Source organism: Schistocerca gregaria, chromosome 10 (genome assembly GCF_023897955.1).
Source record: "Schistocerca gregaria isolate iqSchGreg1 chromosome 10, iqSchGreg1.2, whole genome shotgun sequence".
In the NCBI taxonomy this organism is placed as follows: Eukaryota; Metazoa; Arthropoda; class Insecta; order Orthoptera; family Acrididae; genus Schistocerca; species Schistocerca gregaria.
Window position 1 is genome coordinate 220,180,404 of NC_064929.1, and position 25,555 is coordinate 220,205,958.

At 40.1% G+C, this 25,555-nt stretch overlaps 1 long non-coding RNA gene across 1 annotated transcript; it reads left to right on the forward strand.

The window, feature by feature from the left end:
• Positions 1 to 1,468: 1,468 nt before the first annotated feature.
• On the forward strand, positions 1,469 to 25,114 carry LOC126293460 (uncharacterized). The gene is made up of 3 exons (XR_007552290.1): positions 1,469 to 1,644; positions 2,271 to 2,400; positions 24,715 to 25,114. It is a non-coding gene; the product is annotated as an uncharacterized LOC126293460 (long non-coding RNA).
• Positions 25,115 to 25,555: the final 441 nt, after the last annotated feature.

The window sequence follows — 25,555 nt, forward strand, 5'->3', positions numbered from 1 at the left end:
CGCAGAGAGTAATGTTACATCACTTTTTTATACACATCACAAAAGGTAATGTAGATGTGCTCCTTCCAAAAATATACCTTGGCTTTTTCCAAGGCATCAATAAATGTATCTGTTATCAAGGTACGATCGTGATTACGGCAGCTATTCTAACAGACAAATTAAAGTAGATGCTCTTTACATGTTCATCTGGTTTATTCATTGTAAATTAGGAAACTGTTGCTGCCTTTTCTTTCTTGGAAAGTGAGAACCTGCTACTGGTATGTAGTACGAAAAGTACTTAAGTTCCCCCAATGCTAAATAAATGTGCTGGTTGCATGAAGTATGTTATACTTTGTGCGAAAAATTAGTTCACTGCTAGAAAAGTAAATTCTACCTTCGCTCTTGAAAGTAACTGAAACAACGAGAAAAAAACACCGGCACGGATATGCCTGTACCAGTACCATAATGAATTTCGTCGGCATATGTGCTTTTTTTGAAGACGTTCTTGTTTGGTAAAGTTGTCGCTTAAAATTACTAACTTGTAAATTTTCTTTTAGACCCTATAGCCGACTGACAGTGAGACTAAGTCATCTGTTAATTCTTTCTCTTATGGATCGGTCTTTTTTCGTGTTTTATTTTATTTTATTTTGTAACAGTGAGTGGGAGTTTGTTTTTGCCATATAATCATTCGCATTTTCCGTGTTTCATGGTATTAGTAAATTATTGACAATGATAAGTCGCAGAAGCTATCTGAAACGTGAAGCTAAATAATAACATTTATTCATGACTGGTTGAGAAAAAGCATTGTATTTGCAAATTAATCTCCTTACCCACAGCTGAGGACGTTCCTCGCTACAAAATGCCAACGGGCAGTCAATATTCGTGTACTGTGTCATATGTCTCCTGATACATTTAACCGCCAATTACCCATCACCGGTATCAGAACATTTAATGGACGCTTGTCACGACAGCGCTGCGCAAGACATGATTTGTTGGGCGAAATGATGTGGATGATCGCCCGGGCAATAAACTAGTGCGTGTGTAGGCCCTTCAAGAGCAAAACAGATGCTTGGCAGAAATAAAATCTAACATGCCAGTTTTCCAGTTCATATCAGTGTCACAGCCTGTGTCAGCATAGTGTCAACAACTACTTTTTTTCCAAGCACACATGTTGGCACGTTTCTTGTAGTGGTCGTTTTTGCAGCAGCTGTATATAAATTGCAGTTGTTTCGAAGGAAATGCCTTTTTTGCATGCTGGACATCGAAATTTTTATTTTTATTTATGCACCCAGATGCGTTTCGGCTTTTTTACAAGGTATCTTCAGTATGTGTTCTGAAATATTACATGATCTGTCCATTTTTTACGTCTGGGTGAATAAATAAAAATAAAAATTTCGATGTGCAGCATGCAAGAAATGCAATTTCTTTGAAACAACTACAATTTATATATGTTGGCACTGCGTCAGTCCCGTAGCCAATGGGAAGACTGTTTTCGGCAGCCAATGAGAGACGAGGAACTAGTGAAATGTTCGAAGCGCTGGAATTGAAATCGTTCGACGTTTTACAAAGGTTACTCCGGGCTACCCTTCCTTTGAATTTTCTGCACGGCAGATTCGACATTTTTCTTAATTACTGATTTTGAATAGAGGTTGCTGCGAAATATAGGTTTGTAATGTAACTCAAGGTTCTAATTACTGAATTGCTTGTCTGGTTAGTCACAATTAGAGTTTAGACGCGGCTATTTAAAGTTTCATAGTTACAGCTATTGCAATACATCACGTTTATCTGTACTTAGCAGATTACATGTGTAAGGGAGAAAATACGTCGCATCGACGTTGTAAAACAAAGCTGTAGCTAACTTTTAAAATTTAGTTTTAGGAAAACACCGGTAGCTTTGTGCGGTTGCCGGTAATATATATACTAAAGTTTAATATAACGCCAGTATCCACAGAACTAGTAGTTGAATACCATCAGATTATTTCATTTTATCGTGACTGTTTAGTAGCTGTGAACTAACCTAACCTCCGTTTCTGTGACGAGAGAATTTACATCCGTCTTAAAATCTTCACCAATAAATACTATTCATATTCTCTCGTAAAATAAATTTCATTGTGATGCCAATAGTATTTAAACTTAAAAGCTACTCTTAAATTATGTAACTAATTTTCCCCAAAATAATTCCAATTTTCAAACAGTTTTGCACAAATCCCTTGTGGATTATCTTTCTTTAACACAGCTGTCTAACCAATTACCATGAGTGTTATAATAAACAAGTGTACAAATTGTTGCAGAAGGATGGAGGCTCCAATCTTCATATACCCATCGTGATTCAGGTTTTCCGTGGTTTCTCTAATTTATTTCAAGTGGTTGCTACTGTAAGGCCACAGCCAACTACCTGTTGCATCCTTGCCATACTGTACTGTAAGTATGCAAATGTCTGTATATGCGTACTACTTCATTTTTATTAAATTGTAATATTGTGTTATGTCCAATATCCTTGTAAAAATGATCCATGAGTGACTAAAACTACTACTACTACTACTACTACTAAATCCATAAGTGACTAAAACTACTACTACTATCACCACCACCACTATTTCTTCTTCTTCTTCCTCTACTACTACTACTACTACTACTACTACTACTACTACAGAATCATCAGGAATGGCAGCATGGGATGTTGTAATGCAATATAAATGACAACCATTAATTGACACTTCTGGAAACACAGTGACTGTCTCTTCTACAGCAAAGTGTTCGAAAAACAAGCAGCTTGTCTTGAAACTAGGTGCTAATTTGATAGTAGTGCAAGAAGAGTTGGCAATTTTGAGAGCTGCAGTCTGCAGTTGTAATATTATGGTTAGACTAGAACAGTGGATCACCGTCAAGCCTTCTAAATCTGTACAAAGATCTAGGTGATGCTCCAAATCTATTTGTTTCATTCTACTTGTCTCTGATAGCTTCATTGCTTTGGATAATTGATTTAGGTACATTTTCCATGGAGCATTTGTATAATTAATAATTATAATGCGGAACAAGTCATTCTATGTTCTCGTTACAAGTTCACATTAAGTAAAGAATCTTTTTCTGTTTATTTTCAAATGTAACTTTTCTCTCTGTCGGATATTTTACATCATAGGGAAAAAGACCAAAAATTTTGGTGGCACCATTAAGCAAAGTTTTTTATGCTAAGAACAAGTGTAATGTGGAGTAATGAATAATTTTATGTAATTTTGTCTTCTGATATTGTAATTACGTGTATCATATTGTAATTATGTATATCATTATGCCTATCCAGCTGCAGTGGACTAGTTACAACAAACAAGTAAGAGTGATTTCAGGTGTGCCTCAGGGGAGTGTCATAGGACCGTTGCTATTCACAATATACATAAATGACCTGGTGGATGACGTCGTAAGTTCACTGAGGCTTTTTGCGGATGATGCTGTGGTACATCGAGAGGTTGCAACAATGGAAAATTGTACTGAAATGCAGGAGGATCTGCAGCGAATTGACGCATGGTGCACGGAATGGCAATTGAATCTCAATGTAGACAAGTGTAATGTGATGCGAATACATAGAAAGATAGGTCCCTTATCGCTTAGCTACAAAATAGCAGGTCAGCAACTGGAAGCAGTTAATTCCATAAATTACGTGGGAGTACGCATTAGGAGTGATTTAAAATGGAATGATCATATGAGGTTGATCGTCGGTAAAGCAGATGCCAGACTGAGATTCATTGGAAGAATCCTAAGGAAATGCAATCCGACAACAAAGGAAGTAGGTTACAGTACGCTTGTTCGCCCAATGCTTGAATACTGCTCAGCAGTGTGGGATCCGCACCAGGTAGGGTTGATAGAAGAGATAGAGAAGATCCAACGGAGAGCAGCGCGCTTCGTTACAGGATCATTTAGTAATTGCGAAAGCGTTACGGAGATGATAGATAAACTCCAGTGGAAGACTCTGCAGGAGAGACGCTCAGTAGCTCGGTACGGGCTTTTGTTAAAGTTTCGAGAACATACCTTCACCGAAGAGTCAAGCAGTATATTGCTCCCTCCTACGTATATCTCGCGAAGAGACCATGAGGATAAAATCAGAGAGATTAGAGCCCACACAGAAGCATACCGACAATCCTTCTTTCCACGTACAATACGAGACTGGAATAGAAGGGAGAACCGATAGAGGTACTCAGGGTACCCTCCGCCACACACCGTCAGGTGGCTTGCGGAGTACGGATGTAGATGTAGATGTAGAACATCTTGAGGGAATAAATAGACTGTCAGGCAGTAGTCAAAATGCCTAATCCCTTAAACAGATGTCTATAAGTTGATCATGGGTGAACACCACATATTATTCTTTCAGTCACGTTTTTGAGCAATGAACACTTCCTTTCTCAAATATTAGTTACCCTAGAACATTATCCCATATGATCTTGCTGAATGAAAATACACAAAATATATCAGCATGCTGATTCGTCTCTGTCCAAGATTTGCAATGATTTGAAGTGCAAATGCACCTGAATTCAGTTCTTTTAAGAGTTCCAAAATGTTTTTTTTCCAGCTTAAACTGATTATTGATACATGGACCCCTAAAACTCTGAAGTTTCCAGCCTAGCTGTTGTTTCCTCCACATGTGAGGACAAAAGCATTCAGAGAACCCAAGAAGTTTCAAGCAGTCTGTGTGGGAAGAAAACTTTTACAAAGACCAAAAAGATCTTATTGCTGGCTAATAGCCACAAAAGAGGTAATATCAGAACTAGCTCAAAACTCTTTGGGAAGTGATTACCAGGTTACAATAGCATATTTAAGTAAAATCAAGGCCCAGTGTTGTCATCGGGGGGTGGGGGGTGCTCATTGATTTCTCATATCCACAAAAGACAATTAGAGGATAAACGTAAATCCAGTTCCATTCATTTCTTCATCATGTTTCATAGAGCCCAGCAAGAAAGATAGCCTTCAGGGATATGAAATGAGCAAAGATAAAGGTTAATTAAGAAAAGTCAAAGAAATTGTGGAAAAATATTCATTGACCTTGTTATTGAAGTCGCGAGCTATATTTGCTGGATTCATATTGCCCACGGAATACATCTCGCGTATTTAATGCACTCTCGTCCAAAGTGGTGAGCAGTCAACTGCCAGCCAGGGAGCCTCGTTACCAGGAATACTCTCTCTTCCGTGCACTGTAGTTTACTGACGTCGTGTGTTTCAATGTTTGTTTAGGTGTAACGTCCCCATACTACGACGCAGTTACCTCACATTGGACGGACGGGCAGACAGATAATAATTGTCTGAAAATAAAATATTAAACTTTTCACTTGAGGGAAGACTTGATCCAAGGACCTCTCATTCCGCAGCTGCTGACGCTATCCATGGGACTACAGTGCTCCTGAGCTTACACTGTCCTTGATGTTGCATATCTTGCTAATGGACTATTCAGTTTTTTTTTTTTTTTTTTTCATAGTTCCACACAACTTCTTCCTGTTTTCTCGATTGACCTGTGCTCAGTTTTTTAAGGCCTATCCACTGTGCCAACTTATTACAAAATCTGAGAGGGGTGTGATGAGCAGGTTCCCTTGTTAGTAGACCTGCAAAGTCATTGATTTCAGTTCATAATGAGTTGCTTTATAGTGAAAGAGTTAATAAAAGATGTTGTGTTTGGCACTGATGAAGTCTAGGACAGTGATAAGTTATAAGAAAAAATGGTTAAAATTTGAGAAGAAGCTAGAAAACCAAAAATAAAATTTAACGCAATGCTCGGTGGCGAACAACAAACAATGCATTTGTATGTTACAATTACCCCAGACAGTGTGACAGAGGAACTGTTTTACTCATCATAACTGTACATAATGGATATACAATTATTATTATAAAATTATTAAATATTACATGTTTAATTTAAAAATATTCATGGGATATTTGTGTCTTGTGTTATGGTGATCTTAACAGAGCTCAAAGGAATATAAAGAATAATGAGGAACTTACAATTTTGCACCAGGAGGTATTACAAATAGTTGGCATAATTCCAGGTATGTGGAGGTTGGGAAAGGGCAAGAGGTCATTCAGTTCAAGTAGCAATAATGTGAAGCTAATGTAATGAAATTGTTTTTGTATGTGTGTAACTGTAATTGTCATTTTGTTAGGATTAAAATTTATCAAGGGATATAAATGTTAGCTTAAAATAAATGAACATCCAGTTCTGTCAAAGCATTAGGCAGTTTGCATTGGCTCCTACAATGTGTGTCAGTTCCGCTGGGAACGGTGTGCACAGCGTAAACTTTGGGAATTCATTTGGACTTAGTATTCTGGGAACTGTTTAATGAACCAATTTTGACAGATTCTAAATCATCTTTGCTGTTGATAACACATGCATGGTTGCAGTACTTAAGTGTTGGGTACCAGTCTCAGCACCATGAGAAGTGCAAATGGAAAGAGTAGGGAGAGCAAGGCCAGGTGCTGTGACCGACTGGCTATTATGGAAATAAAGTGCTATGATGAAACATGTGGATTGGGCTGGTATAAATTATTCGAATAAGTGACGTTTGACAGTCAAGAATAATTCGCACAAACGAACACCACTGCATAAGAAACCTTTCATGATAGTATTTAAAATTGCTACTTCTTTGTGCAAAAGGATGTAAATTCACTTAATTTTAAATCTGTAGAATAGTGTATTTATGAGTACTGTATCATTCTAAGTTAGTAGTACTGCTTCATTCACCACTGACATTACTGGTCAGACACAGATAGAAATTATGCTAACATCAGTGGTATGCTAGGTGGTACTGAATATGTCATTTAATAAATCAAATGTAGCATAGAGTGGAGATACTGTAACAGGATGAGTCTAGAGAGAAAACATTACGCTGTCATTAAAAGTTATTTCTTAAAACTGGGGAATTAAGTAAATGTTCCACTGCTGCTGTAAGGCTCCTAAGCATAAACAGTAAAACACTCCTTAACAAGTGTTGTATGAAAGACCAGAGCGGCAAAGGAGAATAACCATTAGTTTGAACTGCTGAAGGACGTCAAGGACAGTTCCCTTGTGGGAAATGCATTCAATGTGGCATTACTATAGGAAACAGTTGATGTTGCTATGTATATGGATGTAGCCTGGAAAATGGTAATTGGTTTCCACTGAGCTCCGCATGATTAGGGCCTATGTACAAAGAATTTGCAGGAGTGAGCAGGTAGCCTTAAATGTTAGTCACTTAAATAAAAAAGACAAGAGGACAGCTACATATGCCCAAAGTAATGTTGGTTGGAAATTCCAAAGCCCTGAATAGAACAAACACTCTAGTAATTTAGAATTAGACAAGAAAGATTGATGCAGTAAGCCAGTTATATATCAGTTGAAGGAATGCAATTCTATGTACACCAGCACCAACTTCAACTACACATGTAACTAGACTCTACACTGTAGGCATTTACACATTATAAATGGACTCGAAATAAGCGTGAGGGAAGAACTGGAAAGTGACTTAAGTAAAGCCAGACAATACGCAGAAATGCTGAAAAGTTTGATTGACTATATGGACGTTCCCACAGACTCGCAAACAGACAAACGAGAGTGTGTATATATTAGGCCTAAGAAATTCTCTCGCCCTGTGTCAAATACCAACATTTTTCGTGTTCCGTTAATGAATAAATACAATGTACTAAATGCAGACAGTTCAGAATCGCGGACAAAAAATCTCAATGTAGCTGGTAACTGCTCACAAGGATCTATTGAACGAAAAAGTGCCAGCGGAAACTCGTTACCAACAAGTACTCTTAAACGAAAAAATCATGTTACAGCAACTTTTAATAAAGCAGAATATGAGACAAAAAAGGAAACAGTGAAGAAGAAAGAAGAAATATACATATTATCAACGAGTCATGGTAAGGGACTGGCCACAATCATGTCTGACATGCAATCGTAATACAAAGTGACTGAAATTTCGAAACCTGGTGCTCCTCTACGGGAAGTGCTGAAAAACTATGAAAGTGCCGTAAAAAGCGACGTCAACTGTGTCATCATCGGAGGAGCAAACGATGTCTATAAAAACGAAAGCAGCCTTGCTGTAAGAGCACTGAAAGAATCGCTAAGAAAAATTTCACAGGAGAAAGTATTTGTTGTAAACATTCCCCATAGGCACGACTTAACAGAAAACTCATGTGTAAACAGAGAAATCATTGCAACAAATCGAAAATTCAGGAAGATTTGTAGCAGTTTTGTGCACACAACTTTCATTGAAGCGACGACTTCAGTAAGAGAGCATTTTACTAGACATGGACTACACAGAAACAACCTAGGCAAGAAAGTGCTGGCCAAAGAAATTCTCCAGGTGATAAAAACTGCAGGAGTGGACACCCATGTGAAAATAGCACTACCTGCAACAGGTTCTCTGCCAATGACAACAGAAATGAAAAGTGCACCTACAACATATGAGGAAGAAACATCTGCAGATACACTCTGTGATGAAAAAATTACATCTGTGCCAACATGTGAAGTATCACAGTCACCAGTGGCATCATCAATAACAGCAAGGGAAAAGGAAGTAACTGTAGCAGTACCAGCAGAAGTTTCACCAGCAACAGTAACCACATCACCAGTAGCAGAAGTTTCACCAGCAACAGTAACCACATCACCAGTAACAGTAGTGGAAAAGGCAGTACCAGCAGAAGTTTCACCAGCAGCAGTAACCACATCACCAAGTATAGCGGTGGAAAAGGAAGCAACAGTAGCAGTACAGTGCAGCTTAAGGAGGAGCCAAAGGAAAAATACATCTGTGCCACTTAGTGATAATTTTTTATGGTTTCAAGCCAAAAAGAAGACAAAAATGTGAAAAAACTGCCTGCAAACTCACAGATAAGTAACAGTAGTATCATATTCTTAAACATTCAGGGTCTTGAAAGTAAAGTTGAAATACTGGAGGAGGCAATGCCACATAATAAGTACTCCTTCCTATGTTTATCTGAACATTGGCTTAAACCAGGACAAATTGAATACTATGTACCAGAAGGCTATACACATGGAAACAGTTTTTGCAGATCTCAGTACCGCAAAGGAGGTACTGTTATCTTCGTTTCAAAGGAAATAGAGTTTAGACCACTAGATCTTAGTTGGGCATGTGAAGAGAAACACTTTGAAATTGCTGGAATCATATGTGATGTAATGAAACTTATCTTAGTATGTATATACCATACCCCTGACTCAGATGAAAAAACTTTCTTAGGTAAGTTAGACAGTATACTCTGCCACATAACAAAGTGGAAACAATATGTAACTATAATTGGGGGAGACTTTAATTCAGGCTTTGATGTAACATGTAACAAACCAAGTGTAAATAAGTTACTAAACATGCTAAGGCAGCACAACTTCCATCATGTAAATTCTGAACCGACAAGACTAAAAGCGTGCCTGGACAATGCTTTTGTCAACTGTACTTGTGATATTTACTCCACCAATGTAAAGGAATTTGCTTTCTCTGACCACTCTATCCTAACAGTAGAATTAAGACATATTATGAAAAGGAATGGGAACAAGGCCACACAAAAAATATCAAAATGCAATACCTTTATACTAACAAAAAACAATCTCGGAAAACTAACACACCAACTAAACATAACTAACTGGGACAAATTATTTCAAACATGTGGTTCTAATGCGCAGTTAGTGTATGAAACATTCCACAATTACTTAATAGGGGTTTTAAAAGCTCATCTTGTACCAAAGAAATATCACAAAACAAGAAAGGGTAAAATGTGGTACACGAAAGAGTTGGAGAATCTAAAAAATAAGCTAATGCTGTTAAAGCGCCTAGGCAAAGTAATTAATTCTAAAGAAATTAAGGATCTTGAAATCAACGCAAAAAATGTATAAGAAAGAGCTACAATTGGCTAAACAAAGATACAACACTAATCTCATAAAAAGTAGTAGAAACCAGTGCAAAACTGCCTGGACAATAATTAAGACTGTTAAAGGTCAAATAAGAAACTTTGATGAGACAGTCCCAATACCAGTAGATACATTCAACAAATATTTTGTAGGCTGTGCAGATGAAATAAAAAACTTGATCAGTAAACCCAATGTGACGCATATAGATTATCTTAAGACTGCAAACCGAAATCATAATCAGGCCGGACCTTCATTGAAACACCTTAAAGAGGTATGTCAAGACGAAGTTATCAAAATTGTCAAAGAAATGAAAAATTCACATAGTACAGATATTTATGATATGTCAAACAATTTACTGAAAGAAGTAATACCTTACATTGCAGCACCATTAACATATTCTATAAACTTGTGTCTTAGAGAAGGGGTCTTTCCTGATTCTCTCAAACTATCCAAGGTGACTCCAATCTTTAAGAAGGGAAGCAAAGCTGAGCCTGCTAACTACAGACCAATTTCACTAATTCCAACACTAGCCAAAGTCTTTGAAGGCATAATGTATCAGCAGATCTATGAGTACCTAGAACTAAACGATATGCTGAGTTTGGTTACAGGAAAGAAAGGTCAACCATACATGCCATAGAACTCTTAGCGAGTGACATTTTAGCAGCATTTGAGGACCAGGCTCACATACAGGTAACCTTATGTGACCTGAGCAAGGCCTTTGACTGTGTTGACCACTCTGTTTTACTCTCTAAACTCGAATATTATGGAATATGTGGCAAAAGTTTAAAACTCGTCAAATCATACCTTAATAATAGGAAGCAAGTAGTAAGCTCAGGAAGTAATGTGTCAAACACACTTGAGGTTCAACACGGAGTGCCACAGGGATCTAAATTAGGACCACTTCTATTCCTCATACATATAAATGACCTACCGGCAAATATTAATGTAAAGACATATATGTATGCAGATGATACAACTCTGCTGTCTGTAAACCATGATTTTGATAAACTTGTAAGCAGTATGAATTTGGCCCCTACCGATGGGCTCTGAATAGGGCTGATTGGGGCTTGTTCTCCTCTCTCGCCACTATCGCACCTCCTTCCCCTGCCACCATTGATGCGGTGGTTCAGTCGGTCACCACCGGCATCATTTCTGCGGCGGCATCTGCGATTCCCTGTTCATCCGGGTCCCCTCGGCGGAGGACTGTGCCTTGGTGGGCGCCCGAGATCGCAGAGGTGATTAGAGATCGCCGGCGGGCTCTTCAACGCCATAAGCGGCACCCGTCCTTGGAGAACCTCATCGTTTTTAAACAGCTCCGTGCCCGTGCCCGACGCCTTATTCGCCAATGGAAGCAGGAGTGCTGGGAACGGTATGTTTCCACCATTGGCGTCCGTACCTCTGCATCGCAGGTTTGGGCTAAGATTAGGCGACTCCATGGCTATCGGCCGCCTGTCTCTGTCCCTGTGCTTTCGCTGAATGGAGTGGTGTGTACTGACTCCGACACGATTGCGGACCAGTTAGCAGCGCATTTTGCTCAGTGTTCCGCATCTACGAATTACCCACTGGCCTTCCGCTCCCGGAAAGAGCGGTTGGAAAGTTGGAGGTTTTCCTTTCACATGCGCCACGCGGAGTCGTACAATGCTCCTTTCAGCGACTGGGAATTCCAGAGTGCCCTATCTGATTGCCCTGATACGGCTCCTGGGCCAGACCGCATCCACAGCCAGATGCTGAAACACCTCTCTGTGAATTGCCAGCGACGCCTCCTAGATGTTTTCAACCGCATCTGGGTTGAGGGTGTGTTCGCGTCTCAATGGCGAGAAAGCATCGTCCTCCCCGTGTTGAAACCTGGCAAGAACCCGCTGGAGGTGGACAGCTACCGCCCCATAAGCCTCACCAACGTTCTTTGCAAGTTGCTAGAACATATGGTGAGCCGGAGGTTGAGTTGGCTCCTCGAGTCTCGAGGCCTTCTGGCTCCGTCTCAGGGTGGGTTCCGTAAAGGACGCTCTGCCGTCGATAATCTGGTCTCCCTAGAGTCTGCCGTCCGTACAGCCTTTGCACGCCGCCAACATCTGGATGCCGTCTTCTTCGACATGCGGAAGGCGTACGATACGACTTGGCGAAATCACATCCTGGCCACACTTCATGGGTGGGGTCTTAGGGGCCCGCTCCCGATTTTTATTCAGAATTTTCTGTCGTCTTGTTCCTTCTGCGTGCAAGCTGCTGCGTCCAATAGTTCCTCCTGGGTCCAGGAGAACAGGGTCCCACAGGGGTCGGTCCTCAGTGTCTCCCTGTTTTTAATTGCGATCAATGGGCTCGCTGAGGCGGTGGGATCGTCCGTCGCAGCTTCGTTGTATGCAGACGACTTCTGCCTCTACTACAGCTCCGCTGGCATTGCAGTTGCTGAGCGCCAGCTGCAGGGCGCTATCCGCGAGGCGCAGTCGTGGGCTGTGGTGCACGGCTTCCAGTTTTCGGCCGCTAAGACCTGCGTTGTGCATTTCTGCCGGCGTCGCACTGTTCACCCTGAGCCACGCCTTTACCTTGACGGTGAACCTCTTGCTGTGGTAGAGACGCATCGGTTCTTGGGACTGGTATTTGATGCCCGGTTGACTTGGCTGCCTCATATTAGGCAGCTTAAACAAACATGCTGGCGGCATTTAAACGCTCTCCGTTGCCTTAGCCACACCGGATGGGGTGCCGATCGGTCCACCCTTCTCCGGCTGTATCAAGCGCTGATCCAGTCCCGCCTTGATTATGGGTGTGTGGCTTATGGTTCAGCATCGCCATCAGCGTTGAAATTGCTGGATCCCATCCATCACTGCGGGATCCGACTCGCCACAGGAGCATTTTGGACAAGCCCTGTTGACAGCTTACTTGTGGAGGCTGGTGTTCCTCCATTGCGGATCCGGCGCGACCGACTTCTGGCCGCTTATGCTGCCCACGTTTGTAGCTTGCCAGGGCATCCCAACTACCGTCTCCTGTTCCCGCACTCGATAGTCCATCTTCCAGACAGGCGGCCCCGGTCAGGGTGTACGATCGCGGTTCGCATCCGGGCTCTACTGTGTGGGATTGAGTTTTTTCCTCTCCCGCCTGTTTTCCGGGCCAATCTCCGTCTGCCCCCTTGGTGTTTGCGCCGACCATGCATTCGGCTGGATTTGGCACAGGGTCCGAAAGACTCGGTCCCTCCTCCGGCCCTCCGCCGCTGCTTTGTTTCTCTCCTTGCCGAGTTTCCCGGATCTGCCGTGGCCTATACCAAAGGTTCGATGGTCTCTGGTCGCACTGGTTACGCTCTTACTCTAGAGGATCATTGTGAGCAACGGTCGCTGGCACCCGGGAACAGTGTATACACTGCCTAGTTGGTTGCCATCTATCGCGCCCTAGAGTATATCCGCTCCCGCTCAGGTGAGTCCTTTGTCATCTGTAGTGACTCCCTGAGTGGTTTACGAGCTCTTGACCAGTGCTTTCCTCGTTCCCGTCTGGTGATGGCCATCCACGAGTCGCTCCATGCTCTTGCCCGTTGCGGCCGCTCCGTGGTCTTTGTTTGGACCCCAGGTCATGTCGGCATCCCGGGCAATGAGTGGGTTGACACGCTGGCTAAACAGGCAGTGAGTTCACCAGCTGTGGAACTCGGCCTTATGGAGTGTGATCTCCTGTCACTTTTGTGCTAGAAAGTGCTTGGTGCCTGGGGTGACGAGTGGCGCACCCTGCCCACGCCCAACAAACTTCGGGTGGTGAAGGAGACGACCGGTGTGTGGCGCTCCTCCATGCGGGCCTCTCGGAAGGACTCTGTCGTCCTCTGCCGGCTGCGCGTTGGCCACACGTGGCTGACGCACGGCCATTTGTTGCGCCGGGAGGACCCACCGCTATGTCGCTGCGGGGCAGCTCTGACGGTGGTCCACATTTTGGTGGACTGCCCGCTTTTAACAGGACTCAGGCAGACGTTTGCGCTGCCTGATACCCTCCCTGCCCTTTTATGTGATGACGTTGCTATGGCGGACCTGGTGTTGAGTTTTATTCGGGCAGGGGGTTTTTATCGTGTGATTTGAGTGTTTGTCCTTTTATTTCCTGTATTGACTTGGGCCTTTGGCCTGTGGTTTTAAACTGTGGGTTTTAATGTCATTTGGTGGTTGGCTTTTCCTTATTTTCATGGTCGGCCAACCACCTTCACACTCGGTGTGATTTTAGTTCCGTTTGTCTGGTCTTTGTCTGTCTTGTATTGTGTCGTCCCTTGTCTCAGTTCTCCGTTTTTAACGACTGACAGTTTTTATTTTGTGTGATTTTATCGTGGAACAAGGGACCGATGACCTTAGCAGTCTGGTCCCTTCAATCCCACACCCAACCAACCAACAGTCAACAGTTTCCTATACTAAATCGATGTTGAACACATTTCCGGAAAGGGAAAGATCCCTGGCATCCTTCTGCAGTTCAAAGTAATGGTTATGCTCCTTTTGCTGCTCTTGTGATCCATACAGAACTCGTTAACGTGTGTATTTTATTGTTTACATTTCTGTGCCTCACTGCAGCAGTGAAATATTTCCCACTTTTCCCCAGATAAATCCTGGTGACAGCATAATGTTTTCTCTCCAGCCTCACCATGTCACAAATTTTCCACTTAATGCTACATTTGATTTGTTAGAGGACACATTCAGTACCACCTAGCGCACCAGTGATGTTAGCATTATTTGTGTCTGTGTCTGACCAGTAGTGCAAATAGACTGAAGTGGTGCCAAGCATTTGTACTAACTGCAGAATGATCCAGTACTTATAAATACACTATCCTACAGAATTAAACTTGCATACTTTTACACAAAGACATAGCAATTTTAATATTATGATGAAATGTTTTTTATGCAATGGTGTTCCTCTATGCAAATGACTGTTGACTCTCAGCATTCCCTTACTTGCAAAATCTATACCAGCCCATCGTGTTACGTCACATCACATATTTCATTGTAGCACTTGGTGTTGCTCTGCCTACTCTTTCCAGTTGCACATCCTATGGTGATGAATGTGGTACCCAATGCTAGGTACTGCAACCATGTGTGTGTCACTCTGCACCCACCATCAGCAAAGATGATGTAGACTGTGTCAAAATTGGATCACAAAGCAGCCTCCAGAATACAAAGTCTGTAGGAATCCTCAAAATTCGTGTTTTACACACCATCTGCAGTGGAATTGACACATAAAAGAGGCAATGCAACTAATGCATTGATAGAATTGGATTTTCATTTATTTTAAGTAACCATTTATATCTGTTGAAAGTTTTTAAAACTAAAAAAAATGACAATTACTATTATACACACACAAAAACAAGTGAGTTACATTAGCTTCTCATTATCCCTACTTGTTCTGATTAACCTCTTGATTTTCGCCAAACTACACACTTCTCAAATTATGCCGACTATTTGTAATACCTTCTGGTGCGAATTTATAAGTGCCTCCTTATTCTTTACAGTCCTGTTAGCACTATCAGAATCACCACAAGACAAATCGTAATTATCCCATGAATGTTTCTATATTAAGCATGTAATACTTAATAACTTCATGTATAATTGTATATACGGGGTGATCAAAAGGTCAGTATAAATTTGAAAACTTAATAAACCATGAAATAATGTAGATAGAGAGGTAAAAATTGACACACATGCTTGGAATGACATGGGGTTTTATTAGAAAGAAAGAAAACACCCCATATTGCTAGATGTGTGAAAGATCTCTTGCGCATGTCGTTTGGTGATGATCATTTGCTCAGCCACAACTTTTGTCATACTTGGCCTCCCAGGTCCCCAGACCTCAGTCCGTGTGATTATTGGCTTTGGGATTACCTTAAGTCGCAAGTGATCGACCGACATCTCTAGGGATGCTGAAAGACAACATCTGACGTCAATGCCTCATCATAACTATGGACATGCTTTACAGTGCTGTTCACAACATTATTTCTTGACTACAGCTATTGTTGAGGAATGATGGTGACCATATTGAGCATTTCCTGTAAAGAACAGCATCTTTGCTTTGTCTTACTTTGTTATGCTAATTATTGCTATTCTGATCAGATGAAGCGCCATCTGTAGGACATTTTTTGAACGTTTGTGTTTTTTTGGTTCTAATAAAATCCCATGTCAGTCCAAGCATGTGTGTCAATTTGTACCTCTCTATCTACAATATTCCATGATTTATTCAGTTTTCATACTTATACTGACTTTTCGATCACCCGGTACATCATGCACTGTTAAATGTTTTCTGTTTGCCACCAAGCTTCCTGTTGAATTCTATTCTTCATTTCTGCCTTCCTGTTCGAATTTTAACCATTTTTTCTTATAACTTAGTACTATCCTATACTTCATCATAAAATCAGTGCTCAACACAGCATCTTTTATTAATATTTTCACAATAAAGCAAATCATTCTAAACTGAAATCAATGATTTCGCAATTCTTCTAACATTTCTTTTGCTACAGATATGTCCAACCCAACAGTTGCAGTTCTAGTTTTTACACCAGTGACATAAATAATTACCAATATCTTGGACATTAGCCTATGTAACAAATTTTGAACATTGACAATACCTTGCTCTCAGAACCTATAAGTGTACATATTTTCTTGTCACAAACATCGATTTCTAAGACTGGCTGAATATTTTCTGTTTCTTCATCCTCCAAACATTTTTCTCTTCATGGGTTCTTTTCTATTTTTGTGCACCTACGCTATATTCATCTCCTCTGTCAAAGAGTCTTGAGCCTTGTTATCTCCTTTCAATAATTCATGAAGTAATTCCGCCACACCTAGTTCTGTTATCAGTTTCATTCCTTATCTTAGCCTTTCCAAACTCTGAAATACCCTTCTGATGCCTGTAATTCTGACTACATAAACACCATTCATCTTTAGTATACCTGTCTAGATCTTTTATTAAAAACAAAGATTCCAAGACTTACCAAGTGGGAAAGCGCCAGTAGATAGGCACATTTTAATATATTTTTCCCATGTGGAAGTTTCTTTCTATTTTATTTATGTCTAGATCTTTTGTACTACAATCTATTTTGACTTCATCATTCAAAGTCTGATTCAATGAGATGAGATTACGGTCAATCTCTGCCAAGGTCGTATCTGCCTCTGGTCTCGAAACCAATACCGATATTGTTTTTCAAAAGTTTTCCACCATTAGCCTCATCATCCCCTGAATCAGATACATCTTTTACTCCTATTTTCTTGTCATTTGATACACCTTTCCCATGTATTTCTCTTTCCTTGCTGTTACTTTGGATCTGATTTGTCCCTGCTTTATTGCCCTCCTTTACAATCTCCATTTTCATACTTTCAACCTTCCTTTCTAACTGACTACATTTTTCGAATTTGCTACCTATCTTCTCCTTTTCCATACTGGTTTAGATTGACATATCTGGACCTGAAATGCAGAGAAATCTAGTTTTCAGCTCTCCTGTTGTGGCTATGTCGCCATTGTTTTGTGGGTTGTTCGAACCTTTACTCCTTGTCATATTGCCTAAAATTTACTTCCTCATTATTCCCCCTATGTTAACTTTTTCATTTTTACTTCTGTGCCTGTGAAATATTTTGGATTTATTCATTGTGTTTTAAGTAAAATTTACATTGTAGTTCCCATTCCTTTGCCTGCTGGTGAAGCTACAAATATCCAAGAATTTGTCTACTGGGTTGGTTGTGGTGTGTATTAAGTCCCTTTGCATCAGTTCTGGAAATCGCCACTTGATCATTGTAATTTCAGTTAGAACATCCAGCGGTCAAGTTTTGTGCATCAGTTTAGTCATTTCACATACATGAAACTTTCTCATTATTTTATTGCTGTGTCTATAAATTGGCTTATTTAAGAACTTGTTTGAAGTTTTATCGGTTCTGATTAACTCCAGAAGCTATTTACAAAACATTTTTCAACTGCCTCATAACTGGTAAACAAGTCATTTAACAATTTTGCCTACTGTTGCACATTTTCTTTTTAATTGCTTTCCACTAGTTTCATTTTTCACACATGAGACATTCCTGGTGTGCAGCTGTCTTTACCTGCTGCAAGAAAATCTGTCAGATGATTCTTTCCTTTGTTACGAAAGCATATTGAAGATCCTGGTCCACCACATGGTAGATTTATTATAGTGAAGACCCGATCCATCACTAACACATCTACTTTCAAGCTCATCTCCTCCAAACCCAACTGAGTTTTTGCAAAGACCAATTTACAGTTCTCTTAGACATATTGTGAAGTACATCTCGTGTTTCCCCCAAAAGTGCATTCGGCTTCAGCAAACAATTATTAACACCACCCTTGAATTAGTAATGCATCCTTTTCCACTTTTAGCTTCATTGACTTTTTAAAATCACATGTTTTCTCATCCATGAGGCATTCTTCATCTCTAATTTTGTACATTATCGTTCAGATTTGAGCTAACTTCCTCATAATTACACCGTCTATATCCATTTTAATGTCCTTCATCTGTCTTTGAATGTAGTTGGTTTTTGCAACTGAAATTTCATTTAATAGATCAGTCTGCATTTTCCCCATACTGAACTGTAGAGCCCCATTATCTGCAACATGTTAGTAATTGGACCTTACAAATATAAACTTCCCAATCTGACTTCAAGCTATCCGGCAGATTATTCTTTTCCAAACCATCAGTGTTCAGTGACAATTTGAAAGTGACATCTTCAGTTCTTGATGGTAGGCCAGCAAAGGTACATACATGGTGATTGTCTTCTTGTTGTTGTGGTCTTCAGTCCTGAGACTGGTTTGATGCAGCTCTCCATGCTACTCTATCCTGTGTATGTAGGCAAGAAATAAATTCTGTACCCTGAGACAGAGGCTTGAGTTGATATGTTCATAGTTCAGGATCTGTACAATTTTGTATTCCTTGGAGTCAGACTCACTGGAAATGGTGTATTAAGAGAGAAAGTGGAGGCAAGAGCAATAGATTTGTTTGCCAACAGTATCAATCTGCAGGTTGGAGGTGAATTCAAAGTTGCATCACCTTCCACTTTGTACGAGGCAGTTCAGCTTGTGCTATTATGTGAGAAAGTTGAGCAATTTGTTTTGACTTCATCAGGCAGTAATGACCTGTGCCACGTGTTTACAAATAAGTTAAACTGCCAGAGGTGAAAGTGACCGGGACATACAGCTGGTGCATCCCATGACCCTTACTACATATATTGTAAAGAAACTGGTCACTGTGGTAGTAACCTACATTGTGAGCAGGGACAGTCAAATCAAGACAGAGGAGGATTTCAAAATTGATAGAGCTTTGCATCTCTTCCAGAACCTTGTAGCTGGGAAGATGTGCATTAGCACAAACAGTGTGTACTAACTAGTCATAGTATTTCTTCAATTTCATTTTTACTTTGTGTTTTCCACTCCTTGTGACTCTACACCACACCTACAAGGAACCACAACCATTGGTATACCGAGAAGTGATATTTGATTTTTAAAGCTTGGGTAGGAATGAGTTTTCGTTTCAAGACCAGGTACAGATGCTACACTAGCATGTAAGACCTGAAAGGAAAGCCATATTCTTTATGTTGCCCAAACCTGGCTGTGTACATCAGATTACTAGTGAAAGTAAGTGGCACTTGGTCTACAGGTGCACCATAAAGTCACTGCTATGATTTGCACCTGGAAATGTTAGGATGCTGTGTGACCTAGCAGACTGTGGGATGAAAGTATTGAACCTTCTTCTCTCTGCCTTCTCTTATAATTTATATCTCCTACTTCTGCAGTGTTCAGCTAATGTCTTCTATTTTGCAAGTGTTGTTTGATGTTTTACAGATGTGTGATATGTCTTACATTAGAAAAAATAAACTGGAACTCAGTGCTAGTGCTGATGAGGGATTACACAATGATAATGTACCGGGCACAGTAATTTAATGAAGAATTATGATTAACATGCTCATGCCATCACTTATAATCTGCTGTACACCTCCATAGTTGAGTGGTCAGCATAGAATACTGCATGCAGAGGATCCGAATTTGGTTCCTGGTGCTGCCAAGGATTTTTCCTCTGTTGAAGGACTTATATGGGTGCACTCAGCCTCAAGATATCACTTGAGGAGCTCCTCAATTGTGAAGTAAATGGTTCTTCTGGAAAGTCTACAAAACAGCTGGGAGAGCAGTGTGCTGACCACACGCTCCTCCGTATTGCATTCTGTTGTCACCTTCTGTAGAGCAGCGATGTAGGTGGAAGTTGTAGAGTGATATTGATATGAAGATATCACATACATTAGATGTAATGATTAATAATGAATATGAATTAATGTTATGAAATAGGGAAGCCTCCTGCCCAGGAAATAATGTGGAAGTGAAATGCACAAGTGTTTGGCTGCCTGTATTTTTATGTTGGTATCTTTCTAACGTTGCCTTCAGTAGGAGCAGTAAGATAACGGGAATAGTTAAACAGCAGTGTCAGGTAACATTTCCATGGAAATGGCCATGGCACACCATTAGGCTTGTCAAAGTATGGAGGATAGCTGCGTGAATGAAATACAAGAATTACATATAGCTTAGATGGGCTTTGCAGAAACTGTACACTGACAACAGGTGTCTCTTTGTACAGAATCAAGTGAGATAAGGCGCTACCTATGTGTGCAGCCTGAGCAATGAACAGGCATCTCTATTTGCTAATGGAGCACACTATTGCATGGTGCCGCCATTTGAGGGTACTTTGGAGGGGCCATCATAGAATACGCAAGTAGACCACTCCAAGAACGTCAGTAGAAGTGGCAAAGACACAAAAGAGACTGGTTAATTTTGAGTGAAGGTCCAGATTAAGGGTTATAGTCATGTGCTTGTGAATTGTAAACGTGTAATTATGGAAGAAAATAGTGCTTAAAGCAAAGTCGTTGTTGGGACATAATTTACAGTGCTAAAGATAGCAGAAACCCCACTCACTTTCAGTGAACTGCTCACACTTTGGAAAAGAAGCACTGTAAGAAGTCAAGTAGGAAGAACTGACCAGTGCAGCCAAATCACAGCTATTACTACAGGCGACCATCACTCCAGTGTTAACATACAGCAATCCAGCAAGCAAAGAGAAGGCAGCATTACATCTGGCATTAAGTACGGTGAAGCCCAGCAACATCAGGGTACATAATAAACATGACATGTGTCGACTGTTAGACAGACTGTTTCAAGTGAATGAGAGCAGAAGAAGAGAATTTTGAAGAATGTAAACAGTTTAAAGTGGGCAATTTTAAGAGATATGGCATTGCCAAGGGCAACCTCCTACATTAGTTACAAAATAACAAGAGGCTAGTAGCCATAAAGAGTGATTTTTGGTTGCCAAATAAGAAGTCACTGACAGAAGTGACAGAGTTTTTGATACATAAAACTACTAAGAAGAAGGTGGCTACAAATATCGGATAGCTGTAGTCGGTACTGCAAGACAGCGTGCACAGTTAGGATGCTGACAAAGCCGTGGTGACACTGATGCTGCTCACGTTAAGCCGAGAACGGGTGCAATGAACTGCTGTGGTGTGACACAAGAAGCTGCATGTTGTGCAACTGCCTGCTACTGTGCCATTCAGTCCCGCGACACTGTGATGCAGATTGTTGACACTGTGACACAGTTTCCTCTCACCACTCTGGATGAGCAGTTTTCATACTGCCATTTGTTTGGAATGGCATATCTTAATGGAGCACAGTATTGTTTAAGTGAGTATTTTGTGAAAGATGTCATAAAAGGATTCAGTCGTTATTCAACTGGTGACTTAGTGTATGCCTAAAATTACAAGGAAAATGGAATCAGTCAATCTCCAGTGACTCCTAGTGTTTCAGGAAGAGGCTAGAAAGAGAGAGAAGGAAGCTGCTAGAATGAGGGATGAAAAACCGTTACAACACTTCCAAAGGATCAAAGAAATGAAAAGAAGTAACAGAAGAGTAATAACTGAGTTAAGTGAGGAAATCCAAAATTTACATAAAATTATTGATGAAAGTCTTAGGCTACGGAAGGAAGAGGTGACCACAGTCATCAAGGAGCAAGGTCAGCATGTTACAGAACTGCAACAAATGATTTTTTCTGAAGAAATATACAGAGAGATTTCATCACCGTACATCTTAGTGTGGAAGGAACTAGATGAATATGTTAAGGAGCTTCATGGAAATGTGGAGATGGTCAGAGAATTTGTGGCACAATAACATAAAGATGTAAAGGAATGAATCTGAGGTGTGCACACATATCAAAATGCTGGTCTGGTGACACTGTTGTGTCAAATGAATCTACAACTAGTTTAGAGGAAAACATACAGGCTTAGTAGACCAAAGGTTTCAAGAAAAGACTGAAAATTTGAGTAGTATCTACACGTGTGCGAGTGATACTACTAGGCAAAAAGAGGAATTTAAAAATTATGGGATGCACCTGATAAAGCACTAAAGTCAGGAGAACAAGCGATTAGTACCCAAAACCTAAATCTATTAGAAGAGTTGCAATTAGGGAGTGCCATGAATTTCTCTAAGCATTTTCGTAAGTTCAAGCCAGATGGGGATGTGCTCTCAACATACTTTCTGAGAGTATTTTCGAGATCCTTGCCACAAAAATGGTAAGACACAAAATGGATAGACTTTGCACTAAGTAATTTAGTACATGATGTGGCAGAATGAGGAATAACCCATTCTGACAAGTTTGCATCCTGGGGCAATTTTCAGGAAAAGCTGAAGAGAAAATGCTGGTTGCAGGGAATTCAAGAGAAGTTAAGTTAGAATTGTTTAATACCAAATACTATAACAGTTCCTGGGATTGAATGACATCTAACACAATCAAAATGTTTAGATAATCTGATAGAGGAGATTCACCTCACATAGGTTTTGAAAAGAAGATTTTGTACAGGGGATGCTCCACAATAGATGATTTGTTGACATTTGTGGAAAGTCTAGATGCAATGAACAAAGAGCAAGGTGATTTTAGTCATGGAGAATCAAGCACGAATCAAAATTATGACAAAAGTATAGCAGGCACTAATAACAATAGATTTCAGAAGAATACAGAAATGAATGTTTGTTGGATAGTCAAAAATAAGACACAAAAGGGGCAAAAAACTTAGCACTTATCCAAAAACTCAAACAAGCTCACACTGGTTCCAAATTCTGTAAGCAATAGTAATCCACAGAACAGTGTAATTATAGTGTCATAACCAGTGATAGTGGTGGAAAATGGACAACGTCCTGGAACCTGGGCTGTCATCCAGAATGTGCCAAGCTGGTTTCTTTTATGCAAACAATTCAAGTGAAAGAGTGGATTTTAGAAGAACAACAATTAGAACACAATGTGAATAATTTTAAATCAATAGTATTGGGAGAAATAAACCATCAAAAGAGAGCATGTTGACTCATGAAGTGAAATCTTATGTCTTCAGAGTCATTATTAATGATGTAAGACCCCAGATTGTATATTCTACACTTCCATTGACTAGAGTATACATAATTAGTATTAAAGTTTCTAAAACAGTACAAACAAGATGTAAGATTACCTTTAATCCTGGGGAATTTTATGTTTCTGCAAACACTTTTAGTAGTGCCCAATGTCAATTATCAGTTATTGCTTGGCATTGATTGGCTTGATGCATATAAAGTAATTTCAGATTTTAAAGCCAAAGAATTGACATTTAATTACAACAATAATTGTTATGCACTACTGTTTAGGAATAGTGGAGTAATAAGTAATGGAAAATATGAGATAAGGTTGGTGGCTAGAATGAAATTTTCACTCTACATCGGAGTGTGCACTGATATGAAACTTCCTGGCAGATTAAAACTGTAAGCCGGACCGAGACTTGAACTCGGGACCTTTGCCTTTTGCAGGCAAGTGCTCTAATGACTGAACTACCCAAGCACGACTCGCACCCTGTCCTCACGGCTTTGGTTCTCCAAGGTTCGCAGGAGAGCTTCTGTGAAGTTTGGAAGGTAGGAGATGAGGTACTGGCAGAATTAAAGCTGTGAGGACGGGGCATGAGTCGTGCTTGGGTAGCTCAGTCGTTAGAGCACTTGCCCGCGAAAGGTAAAGGTCCCGAGTTCGAGTCTCGGTCCAGCACACAGTTTTAATCTGCCAGGAAGTTTCAATAAGAGGACTGATATCAAATTGTAATGGTATGGAAAGCTGTTTTCAGATAAACCAGGGGTTCTTGGAGACATATATATTGCTTTAAGATAAAGGATTCTGTTTTTTGTAAACTTTATCCTGTACTGCTGAATATACAAACGGCATTGCTCAAAAACGATATTATTGAACATAGTCTTAGTAAATGTAATAATCCCCTGGTAGTAGTACATAAACCTACCGTCAGAGTCAGGTTAGTCCTGGACATGCATACGTTGAATAACGACATAAAAATGGAATGAGACAGACCAGACTGTATCGATGAATTATTGTCAAAGTTCAAACAAGCACAGTATTTGAATTCCATAGATCTCACCTTGGGGTATTGGCATGTCATAACTGACAAAAATTGAAGAAAATACACAGATTTTTGTATGAAGGTATTTGTATTTAATGTGTTACCAGTTGGATGAAATAGTTCACTGGCCACATTCAATAGAGTTTTGCATGCAGCTTTAGGTAAAGATCTACTAACCCTTTCAGGTCCAAACAAAATTTTTGTATTATTTCAAATAGTTTTTGATAATGGCATGGTATATGGACGTCATAAACGAGCACTGTAATTGTAGGTTTTAGCCACTGGTCATCGAAATAGAGATTTTCCTGTGTCCAGCTGACTAGACTTGATAGTTTACTCTTGGAAATAATTAAGAATTAAGTGTTAGGTTATTGTAACATAATTTGTTGATCTATTTACAACAACAATGATGATAAATAATTACAGAAAACAGAGTATAACCTTTGTACTTACGTTTATTTCTGGAAGATATTGCAGAGAGGTCACCAGCAATGGCCACCATGATGCAGTGAACAGAACACCTCATTGTAGCCAAGATTACTGAAAAGTATCACTGAGGAAAAATTCTGGAGGCAGCTAAAATTTCCAGCATACTGGACGCATGGTTACAGAGTGGAAGAAACTGTAATTGAACTTAAAGCCAAACAGAATAGACTAGAATAATTTTCTTGTTGTTGGGCCATTAAGGCAATAGACAAAGTCATACATATAATACAATACATGTTGTAATAGAACAAACAGATAAGTAACATCCCACCGGCTGTATGTGGCAACTGAAGAAGCTAAAAAGTTAATTATGTATGTAGAGAATATATTACTAGTATCAAAGACTTGGGATGAACATTGTAATCTGTTAACAAGAATTTTGGATAGGTTTTACATTAAAAGTATTACAATTAAGCATTCTAAATCACTTTTCAGCAAAGCAGAGTGTGACATCTGGTACACATAAATGGGATAAAACCTGAACCAGAATGAACATGTGCTATCAAAGAGTGTCCTGAAGCAAAGGAATATGTAGCAACCAGCAATTGAGATTGTTTTGATGTGTAGCAGGATTTTATAGGCGGTACATATGGGGGCAACCTATGAACAATCCAAGGCTATTGATACTTCTTAAACAAAAACCAAAATACAGTTGGAAGCATTCAATAATATTAAGTTAGCGTTGCTAGAGGCACCTATTTTGGAACATCCACAAATGGATAAGCCTTTTACATTTAGTACTGATGCATTGGAATATGGAATTTCTTGTGAATTGTTTCAGGGAGTGTGGGATCTGACATTAGAAGACCGCAATATCTTAGCA